At 37.6% G+C, this 12,241-nt stretch overlaps 1 protein-coding gene across 1 annotated transcript in view; it reads left to right on the top strand.

Moving 5' to 3' along the window:
- Positions 1-12,241, top strand: part of EPM2A (EPM2A glucan phosphatase, laforin) — a 150,664-nt gene that overhangs the window by 21,253 nt on the left and 117,170 nt on the right. The gene's annotated exons all lie outside the window — the stretch shown is intronic.

The raw sequence follows: 12,241 nt of genomic DNA on the forward strand, positions 1-12,241 counted from the left end.
CCTCAAACCCCCAATGTTGCATCTCCACTTCCGTTGATCTCCGTATAATCATATGATAGTTCTCTTTCTCCGATTGACTTATTTCGCTAAGCATAATACCCTCTAGTTCCATCCATGTCGTCACAAATGGCAAGATTTCATTTCTTTTGGTGGCTGCATAGTACTCCATTGCATATATATACTACATCTTCTTTATCCATTCATCTGTTGGTAGACATCTAGGTTCTTTCCATAGTCTGGCTATTGTAGACATTGCTGCTATAAACATTCAGGTGCACGTGGCCCTTCAGATCACTACATTTGTATCTTTAGGGTAAATACCCAGTAGTGCAACTGCTGGGTCGTAGGGTAGTTCTATTTTCAACTTTTTGAGGATACTTTCAGTACATCTTGAAAAGGTTAGGTTACACAGGAGCATTACTCCAAAGATTTCAAGTTTTCTGCTTCAGAATAATACGAAACTCAGTATAAGGTGGTTTAAAAATTTCTCTACCAAAGTGTACTTTTTTCATAGGAAAAATTGGATAGACTTGAGAGGCAAACAGAAAATGTCTTACCTCTGTGAATTTGGGGGTTGAAGTCCTCCTACTTGATTACCTACATTATTGTACTGATTAATATCTACTTCCCCCCATGCCTTGACATTGCTTAAGTTGATTCCCAAGAATGTGAAATTCAACATTTAAAAAATAGTATTTTTATACTTCTTAGATTAAGTCAGCCTCTTTATTGTTAATATTACTTTTTTTTTAGTTTAGAAATACATTTTCAATGTAGGTATAACTTCTATTTTTTAAAGTGGGCCCCCAAATCTCTACTCACATTTTGAATTGTTTTGATAATATCCTCACGTCTCTGTACTATAATTGCGCTGTCAATTAATTTAATATCACTTGAACTGTAGCATTTTTTATGAGGTAGCAGTGAAATTAAAACCTCCAAATATTTTATAAAAAGTATAAGGCCTTTGGAGTCAAAAAGCTTTGGATTTCATACCAACTCAGCCACTTGCTAGCTTGTAACAGAGAAAAATTTAAGTAACCAGTTAAGTTTCAGTGTCTTAACCAGCAAAATGGAATCCTAATTTCTAGTTAAGAGAATTTTATTAGATAATATAACCAAAGTCTGAAGCTCAGTGACTGCAACAATGTAGTTCCCATTAAATGATCACTTCTATTATGACCAAACTATTTGAGATCATCCAAGTATTTTGAAGCAATTAGACTTTTTCCTAAATATTTTGCATTTTTATTCTGATGTTTTGCTTATCTAAACAATGAGATACATTATAGACTGTTCTGTATAAACAAATACTAACCCTGTGAAATTTCTTATGCCTAAAATAGTTTTGTTTTGCATATTTCTGCTTGTAGAAAAATGTCACACTTTCAGTTTTCCAAGTACAAGTTGTCAAACAGGTCCTATCTAAACAAGAGCTGTTTTCTGAAGCCAGTAAATGCAAGGGAATTTAGTAAACTTTTCCCAATTTTACCATTTTTCCATGTTACTTATCAACCAGCTAATACTTCAGAAAAATCTCCTTTTTGTACTAAATTGCCATTAAGATTTGTGTCTGTTGCCAAACTGAAGATCAAATTGGCAATCACAATTTCCCTAAAGGACACAGCTGAAACCTAGCTGATGTTACCTCATCGCCACTAAGAGCCCAATGTTTTCTGCCCATTCTATTTAGAAATACCATTATGTGTTGTTACTTGTGCATAATAAATTCATAATAAAACCTCTGAGACTGGGGCTATAAATGGGAACACATCATGTAGCAAACCGTGCCTCCTTAATATTTAATATGGGCCCGTCCTCCAGAAACTCTTTATTTGCTTTGAGAGCACATTAAATAAAGTATAATATGAGTAAGGTAACAGTACATTCTGTTTTGCCTGGCATGAATCTAGTTTACATCTACTGTAAATCAATTAACATTATTAATTATTTTAACACCTCTTTTCATTCTCAAAATTTATCAGCTTAAGACAATAAGTTACATGGTCACCCTGGGTCTGAAAAATTTGGAGGCAGTTCAGAAGAGACAATGGAAATAACTAGAGAAACAACTAAAGGAGTTGGATTTATTTATTGGTTGAAGAAAAGGGTAAACATAAGGAGATTACATTCTTCAAGGAGAAAATCCAGAAGAAGTTATTCCGAGAGGAATAAAAATCCTCAGCCTGCTTTCCAACTCAGGTCTCCATAGAATTAAAACTTTTACATTGAAGATATGCTGTGTAGAAAGTAGCAAAACAGAAGATGTACCAACTAGATTACACCCAGTAAAGGTTATTGTTCCCTATTTTTAATATTATTTAAAGAACAAATGGAATATGAACATACTTTATGGTTTAGCAATTCTACTTTTATAGAACAACTTATATAGTGATAGGTCCTAGAGAAATTAGTGCAAATGTACAACATGAAGTACATACTAGGCTGTTGATAGCTTTATGTTTATAATAGGGCCATACTGAAAACAATTCACCTTTTAACAATAAAATTTATAAAGCATAGGATATTCAGGCAATGAAATATGCTGCATATGAACAAAAATAATTAAGTTATACTTACATGCCACAACATGTATGTGTTTCAAAACCATAGTGTTGAGAAAAAGACTTCAGTTAGAAAAGAAAACATGCAGTATGGTTTCATTTTTATGAAATTCAAAAAAATAAGTGAAACTTTGTTTGTATGCGTGCCCTAGAAGCAAATCCTCAATCAAGGATTCTGGTTCAGGGATTAATTTGAAACTGATGAAACTACTGATAATCATTTGTGACCTACACAAATGCCAATTATGGTTCCATGAAATAGTTTATTCAGGAAGAAGAGCAGTAGAGGTGGGGAAACAGACAAGGATAGAAGCAGATCATATAGGGACTCTTTCCAAGGTAGTTACCACTGTGGATGACTAGAGCTTAATCCCCTCAGGGAAACTCAAGGGAGCCAGAATTCTGGACATACCAGAATTAACTTATTTTAGGCACAAAGAGGTTAAGATATTTATACATCATTTTCTGTTAATTTTTGTGGGGGGACATGCAGTGAGTACGATGTAGGGCAGATAATTCAGTCAACCCAAGAAGGACACGTGATATGAGTAAGACATACATGCTGGTGGTTTTAAGTCATGGATATTTTGAGGACCTTTGTTATCAAAGCATCACCTAAAAAAAAAAAAAAAAGCATCACCTAATCATGACTGAACACCTAGTGCTTCAGCCTTTTCCAAAAGGCCCACTTGAAGGGAGTGTGGAGAAAGGGAAAACAATGGGGAATATCTCATAGGTTGGAAATGGGGAGGAGAGAGTCAAGTCAAGGGGGTGTTGCAAGTGGTCTTCCAGCTGGGGAGATGAGGAACAGCAAGATCAATCCCCATTTTCTCGGAGGTCCTTGGGAGTGAGGGTGTTGTTCACCTGGAAGGTAAAGTAACATATAGTGAGAATGACATACCTCCATCTCCTGAGTATACAGATCAATGCATTATTTTATTGCAAAGTGTCAAGGACACTCTTCCTTTTTTGGACTGGTTAATTTGAAGGTAGTGCAATAAATTTCTGTACTCTAAAAAACATTAAGATTGCCCTTGAGCATAACCCAGGACAATATAGCTTCCTGAATGATCTCAAGAGAGGGAGTAGGTTTAAAATCCTGGTGATGAATGGAACCATCACATTAAAGACTAATTGAAGATATTCTAAAAAAGTTCTATAATCATATTGTTCACAAAACCAAAATATCACTAATATTTCTTTTCTTTTCTTTTTCTTTTTTTTTTTTTTAAGATTTATTTATTTATTTGACAGACAGAGATCACAAGGAGGCAGAGAGGCAGGCAGAGAGAGAGGAGGAAGCAGGCTCCCCACTGAGCAGAGAGCCCGATGCAGGGCCTGATTCCAGGACCCTGAGATCATGACCTGAGCCGAAGGTAGAGGCTTTAACCCGCTGAGCCACCCAGGCGCCCCACTAATATTTATTTTCTTGAGGAAAATCACTTTTCTCAACATTGGATCATGTATGTTCTGGTGGCTGTATCATTGACACTCAAGGTGACCATAGGAGAGGAATGACATGGAAACAAAAGGAAGTGTGTCTCTCTGATAATCCTTTATGTTTTAGAAAATTAGATGTATAGATGAAAACAAATACATGAGAAACTTAAAACATGTTTTTATAAGCATCCTAGTTCCCTCATATACCAAACAAAGGAACATGGATCTCCTTCTGGTTCTTAGAACTCTGCTGTTCCAAACACAATTGTTCTTTCTTTGGATTTTCTAACTCAGAGCAATGTGGGAAACCAACTATATTAAATTGATTGACCACTAAAGGCATTAATCTGGTGAAATAAATTATATTCTCATTTATTCTTTGGAAGAATTTCTAAATTGATCATAGAATCAATTGCTCCTCCACCTGGGACATACAAAGTTAATTAAACCACAGTATTTTTTTTTTTCAGGTGAATTTACTGGCCTTGCAATCACTATGTTAGAGCCGGACACTTATTGGAAATTAAAGATTCTGAAAAATCAATCCTTTCCTTAAAGTGATAATAAATCACACTTTCTAAAAAGAATGTTACTGCATTCCAAAGATATTTACTTAAAAAATGCAATCTCAGGTACCTAACATCATACTTCAGGAAGTTTGATAGCTAAATGAGATTATTAAATATATATTAGCTTTTCCATGATTAATACTGTTTGCCTGGTAAGCTGGCAGGTGGTGTACTCACATACTCACTGCCAAAGGTAGTAGCAAATAGATTATAACAATTTTCAGTACACTAATTTTTACTATTATAAAATAGCATAATTGAACTCATGTCTTCGTACTGAAACAAAGTGTATGAAATCTTTCACCTCTTGATTTTAATAAGTTTGATATTCTCTCTTTGGACAGTAAACACCCAACACATTTTCTTTTCTCTATTTCCCATTTCTTCATTATAGAACTACCATAATATGCTTGTTTCTCTATTATTATTATTATTTAAAGATTTTATTTCTTTATTTGACAGAGAGAGAGAGAGACATCACAAGTAGGTAGAGGCTGGCGGAGAGAGAGGGGGAAGCAGGCTTCTTGCTGAGCAGAGAACCCGATGTGGGACTCGATCCCAGGACCCTGAGATCATGACCTGAGCCAAAGGCTAGAGGCTTAACCCACTGAGCCACCCAGGCGCCCCTCTTTATTATTTTTAATAGAAATTGTGAAACATATAAGTAAGAATGCAGAACTAGTCTAACATGTAATTGATTAGTGCAGAATATGTCATATAGTTATCTGAGAAAAAACAATTTCTGGGATCTGTATCCTTTGTTAGTCCGACATTACATTAAACATGCTTTGAGATTTTTTGTGTCTCTGCTTTTGTTGCTGTGGTTACCGGTGTACCGGAGTACCAGTGTCCCTTCACCCCTACCTCTTTCTTGTCTTCTGTCCATTCCAAGCTCTGGTTGCAAGTCCTTCATGACCTGACACCAGACCCAACCTGTCCAGGTCCTTGGTGCTTCAATCCTTCTGCGACCTTTATGATGCCTGTTGCTAGTTGTTCATAGCTGCTTGGTGACAAGTAATTTATTATTGTTAAATTTGAAAACAATGATTTTTTGTGTTGTAACAGTTTTCATGTGTATTTCTTTCTAGCAACTATACTGATGAACTCTTTGAGAACAAGAATCATGTTTTATATTTGTTGGTGCGTTCCAAGTCACCTACCCAACGCTGTATACTTCAAAAGTATTTGTATACTGGGATGCCTGGGTGGCACAGTTGGTTGGAGAGACCAACTCTTGGTTTCAACTCAGGTCATGATCTCAGGGTCATGAGACCATCCCCATGTTGGGCTCTGTATCTGGGTTGGAGTCTGCTTAAGACTCTGCCCTTCTCTCTCTGCCCCTTCCCCCTATGCTTGCATTCTCTTTCTCTCTCAAATGAATAAATCTTCAAAAGTATTTGTGTATAGATTGTCTCTTGTGAAATGGTTATCACTTTTGGAAGAAGTTAAAAAAAATACGTACCATTGAAATTCTATGTACCATTGCAAATCAGTACCTCAGTGTATGCTGGAGGGAGCAAATCCTCCTCTTGCAGATTCTTAGGAATTGGGTTTATGTATATTTTCCTTTGAAAAACAGGGGTTCGAGATACCTGGGTGGCTCAGTCAGCTAAGCATCTGCCTTCAGCTCAGGTCATGGTCCCAGGGTCCTGAGATCCAACCTTGAGTTGGGCTCCCTGCTCAGGAGATGAATCTGTATTTTCCCTCTCTCTCTCTCTGACCCTGCTCATGTGCTCTCTCTTTCTCTCTCTCACTCACTCTTTTTCTCAAAGAAATAAATAAAATCTAAAACAAACAAACAAACAAAACAAAAAACCAGGGGTTCAAAACCCAAATGACTTCAAGAGGCCCACAGCTGTTCTAATAGTTGACCTGCTGTTTTTGGAACAGTTTTATTGAGATATTATTCATACAAGTCATCTATTTAAAGTGTACAATTCAATGGTTTTTAGTATATTCAGAGATTTGTGCAACCATCACTACAATCAATTTTAGAATATTTTTAACACTTCCTCTCCCAAACCCTATGCCTTTATCAGTCATTCCTCATTCCCTTCCCTATAGGTTCTGACCTGAGACAACCACAAACCTCCTTTCCATATAGGTAGATTTGCCTATTTGGGACATTTCATGTAGTTGCAATCACACAGTATGTGCTCTTTTGCAACTGGCCTTTTGACTCAGCATAACATTTTCAAAATCAAGCCATGTTATAACATACATTAGTACTTTATTTCTTTTTATGGCCAAATATAGCACATTTTGTTGATTTAGTCATCAGGTGATAGAAATTTGAGTTGTTTTCAATTTTTGGCTATTAGGAATAATGTTGCTATGTACATTCACTTACAAGTTCTGAATGGACATAGTTTTCCATATCTTGTGAAGGAGTGGGATTGCTAGGTCATACAGTAACACTATGTTTTACCTTTGGAGGAACTGTCAAATTGTTTTCCAAAGTGGCTGCACTATTTTGCATTTTCATCAACCTAAATAAAGGTTCCAGTATCTTCACATCATCACTACTTCCTTTTTAATGCTATCATGAAAACTAACAAACAAAAACTCTTGGTGTATCAGGATAAACAGCAACTTGGCCCCAATTTTAGGGAGACAGTGTGGGCATGGTGGAAACTGGAGTGTTGGGAGTTCAAGCCCATCCAAAGGGGGGAGACAGTCCCTTCTCAGCTCCACCCATTGTGTCTTGGAAGCTGTGGCCCCTTCTTGTCAAATCTGTTTTTTTTAAGAGAAGACAAAAATTTGGATATTCCTTTGAAATTTTCCAATATTTATATTTTGGCAAGGAATTAAACAGAAGCCCATGTATGTCTGTTGGTTGTGGTCTGCTGTTTTGTGGTCTCTGCTACAGAAAGTACCAGTGGTTTCTAAGATCCCAGACCAGGGATGTTGCAGCCAGTATGTTATTACCCACAGAGGGAATAACAGTTGCTCTTATAATTTCTGTATCTAGAGGAACTCCTCCCTACCCTTACCCCTACCCTGATTTTGTAAATTCTACAAGCTCTTTTTTGTGTAGAGGTACAGAGAGAATAACACCTCACTCTGGTCACATTTCTACCTGAAATGGAAGGGAAATGTGCTAAGTCAGATTAAGAAAACTTGTTTCTCTCATAATAGCAGTTTCTGGCCTCCTTCCAAGGAAGGAAGCTTTAGAATTTTGGTTTCCTGTTTCGTTCATCTCTTGGAGTTCCCTGCACTACCGAAGGGCTGTGGAGTTTCTGGTGAAGTTCATGCATAACAAAATCTTAGCAGAGAGTGCAGTCTCCCACAGGGCAGACCCCAAAGGCAGATGATATGGTCATAGTGAATGTATATAAAGTCTAGGGTACTATTCTAAATCTAGTTAGATTCATCTGTGTTTGTCCAGGCTGCTGCATATAATCTGTTTACAGCTATAATTTTACTGTGGTTTGCCAACTGGATCTAAACAACTGTAAATTTTTTTTTTTTTTTTTTTTTTTTACACTTTTAGAGTAGGGCTTTAGCTTATATATGCCTTTGCGAGAATTGGAAAAGTTCCCTGCTAGGAGAAGGAAATAGTGAAATGTGTTAGACCTGAGAGATGGCAGCCCCCAAGGCTCTATATGTAGATTTGCCTCGTGGCACTAGGCTTACCCTGGAGCAGACAGTTTATGGGAGGAGAAGGGCACCCAGAACAAAAGGCTTTGCAAGTGGAGCATGGATTGCATTTCAGCACCACCGCCTAGCCGCCCCCCCACCCCATCCCTTCTGCCTAGTGTTTCTGTGCACAACCATGTGCTGAGTCCTTGTCTGGAGAGGCTACTGAGTCAGGCATTCCTGTCTTTGTCATTTATTAGCTGTATGGCCTTAGGCAAATCAGTTAATGCTCAAACAATTTGTGGCTTTTTTGGATAATGGAGATCATAGTTACATCATGGAAATGTGGACAGAATTAGATAAGAGGTGTCTGACGCCCAGCACAGTGCCAAGCCCATTGTAGATAAGAGCTCAATAATCTGGATGTTATTATTGTTATTTTTATACACCGTACAGAAAAAGTACCCAAAACCTAGAATTGAGATATAAGGGTGACTGCCTGTCTTGCGTGTTGGAACAGTACCCTCAGTACCCTCCGAGTTATTTCATCCTCTCCAAGACTATTTGTGCCTGATTTATGTTGCTGTTTACTATTGGTTAGGGCCCTCCCTCCAAAAGCTATTTATTCAATATTGTAGATGTTTATCTGTCTAAAATGTAAGTCATTTCTGGGTGGTAGAATAGATGAATCCAAAGGTTATAGTTTTATTGCCCAGTAGGAAATTAATCAGTTTTGTATCTAATCTAGTAATCTATCAGTCTTTCCGAGTCTATACATATTAGATCAGGAATTCTTTTTGAACCATTTTTGCCATTCTGCTGGTTCCCTCATTAATATATATGAGAGTCATTTTGGAAAATTATACTTTGACAATGCCCATAGTGCATGCTTGGACAAGTATATAGTTTTGAGTAAGTGGTTACTTCCTTTAATTAAACATGAGTACAACTTCTCCCCAACTATTCTGCATTTCCGGGAATCCTTGAGTTCCTAGTATGAACTAGAGATTAGCGGGAGAAGCCCATGGTCTTTATGCAGTTCCTGCTTTACCCTTTCTTTCCTATCAAAGGTCAATGGGGTTTCATTTCAGGCTACTCCTTTCCAGCTATCACCAATCCTTGCTTTCCTTCTGGGATCCTCACCTTTGTCCAGGTGGTTGAAGTAAACCAATGTTTCCAGACCAACCTTCTGTTTGTCCTCCTTTCCCCACGCCAGACATAAGCATCCTAAATGGTGTCACATTTAAAATAGCTTTAGGCTTGATATAAACACATACAATGATTAGGAAAAATAAGCAAAGGATGAATTACAGTATTCAAATTCCTGAAAACTACTTGTCAGGCTTGCCTCCTGCCCCTCCCCTGCCCAGGCTGCCCTCCTTCCCCACCTCAGTCTCAGTTCTTCACTAAAGTATAAATGAGCCTGCTCTGTTTTCAGCTAACTCTATCCCTTTTCTCAAACTCCTCGAAAGTTCCCCTTGGAGTTTCAAATCATCCCTTCCAGCCACTACTCTTTTATTCATAGGGGATGAGTTATTGAGTCTTCTACCCTTTTTGAGAAAGTTGTTAATTAACCTGCCATTCAAATTACCCCAGACCTAGGAAGATCTTTTTCAATCTGAAGGAAGCTCTAAACTGGTATCCCTGAACTCAAGGTCCAGCTAACTGGCCTGGCCCTGTACTTTCGCTAGAAGGAGCCAGTTGGGGTCATTGCTTGACAGAAATCAGGCTCAACTGACCTGTTGAGAAGAGGCATTCAGTTCAGAAGTGCGGAGAGGAGGTGTGGGTTTTACAAAGCGGACAGCAGCCGGTGTGTATGTGTGTGTGTATGTGCGTGCCAGGAAAGGGGCAGGTCAATATCTTTTGAAAAGGCATATGCTTCACTGTAATTTTATACTTGGACCACTTAAAAAAATCAATATTTCTGGGACACCTGGGTGACTCGGTTGAGCGACTGCCTTTGGCTCTGGTCAATTTAAAAAAATCAATATTTCTATAGCATAAATTGCATAAAAATTTGTGACTGACTGTTGGTGATATACTAAAAATGCAGTTCTTGTCTGTATAGTGGGATGGGGTGGGAGGTGGAATTATTGGAATCTCCTGCAGATAGGAGATTTTTATATGTATCAGAAAGGAGCATGGATTTTTTAAATAGTTGAGAAATTGTGGAATTTTTGGACAAAGCTTGGGTATAGATCAAATCTGTCTATTGCTTCAGATCCTCAAAGGGATTTCAAGTAGCTTAACCTACAATTTTCCAACCCAGAAAAAAGTAAGATGCAATATGCAAATTTCTAAGCTATAATCAAATTCTTTCAGGAAGGTTTTGTTGTCTGTTTTTATTTTTTTTATTTTTTAAGCCACAGAATTGGAAATAGTGTATGTGGCACACTTAACTCTTAGTATGTTCTGACAAGTAATAAACTAATGCTTATAACAGTCCCTGAACTATTTGGATGAAATATGGTTTGCATAAATAGTGTGTGTATACATATACAATGTTATAAAGGAAGATTTATGATAACTCACTGACTAGTGAAAGATTTCTTCAGAAAACATAAATTACCATAGTTCTAAATAATGGCTTTCCCTGAGGGAGCTTTGAAAGAATTTACATTTGAATTGGATCCTGAAACTCTAAATGTGAATTTATCACCCATTCTTCAAGAAATATTGTAGTTTTATAAAAGATAGCACTATAGAAATGAAATTCAATGACAACAAATTAGTTTGGTCTTTTAAAAATTATTATCAAAATTATGTTTCTTTACTGAGCTGATTCTTGCTCTAAATTAAGCTTGTCTTTATATAGCATCAAGAATCTAACCTCAAATGGATTCCATAAATAATCACTTATAATAAATACCACAATTCTTTGAACTGTAAGAAGAGATCTGAGATGGAGATTTCAACCAGGAAAAAAAGCGGGGACTAACACAGCTTAATAACCAGCAAAATTCTTCACCTTGACTTTTCTTTCTTTCTTCTCTCTCTCTCTTTTTTTAAAGATTTTATTTATTTATTTGAGAGAGAGAGATCACACACAAGAGCCGAACTGGGGTCAGGGAGGGAGAGGGAGAAGCAGACTCCCTGCTGAGCAGGGAGCCAGACACAGGGCTCAATCCAGGAACCTCAGATCATGACTTAAGCCAAAGGCAGATGCTTAACCAACTGAGCCACCCAGGCGCCTTTTTACCTTGACTTTCCAAATCTGTATTTCCATTGTCAACAAGATAGGTGTATAAAGGCATAACAATGACCATTTTCTGGGGTCTGAGGTCAAATCCATTCTACGTACCAAAATATTTATGTCTTTATAGACTTGTCTATTAATTTAGATTTATCTATTTTGTCACTCCTAAGGATGAAATTGGTTACAGGAAATAATTATAGGAAGTTATTTTTCATTAAGAGCTAGTAGAGAATAACTCATTTAAATATGCTGGGATTGGGCGCCTGGGTGGCTCAGTGGGTTAGGCCACTGCCTTCGGCTCGGGTCATGATCTCAGGGTCCTGGGATCGAGTCCCGCATCGGGCTCTCTGCTTGGCAGGGAGCCTGCTTCTCTCTCTCTCTCTCTCTCTCTCTGCCTGCCTCTCTGCCTACTTGTGATCTCTCTATGTCAAATAAATAAATAAAATCTTTAAAAAAAAATAAATATGCTGGGATTTAAAGGTAGTCTGTAAGTGATTTTCCTAGAAATCAAATTAAAAAAAATATTTTATTTATTTGACAGAGAGAAATCACAACTAGGCAGAGAGGCAGGCAGAGAGAGAGGAGGAAGCAGGCTCCCTGTGGAGCAGAGAGCCTGATGCGGGGCTCGATCCCAGGACCCTGGGATCATGACCTGAGCCGAAGGCAGGCTTTAACCCACTGAGCTACCCAGGCGCCCCGAAATCAAATTTTTTATAATGTATATTATATATATCTTTAACTGTAAGCTGAATGGATGACTTTTAGCACTGGCTCCGTCCCTTCCTTGCTATGAGCTGCTTACTGAAACTTTCTGCACATTTTCCTCACATACAAAAATGGAGATACCATATTAGTTACTTCTTAGCATTGGTAACAGAATTAAATGAGACAAT

The sequence above is a fragment of the Meles meles genome, chromosome 5 (genome assembly GCF_922984935.1).
Source record: "Meles meles chromosome 5, mMelMel3.1 paternal haplotype, whole genome shotgun sequence".
NCBI classification, from domain to species: Eukaryota; Metazoa; Chordata; class Mammalia; order Carnivora; family Mustelidae; genus Meles; species Meles meles.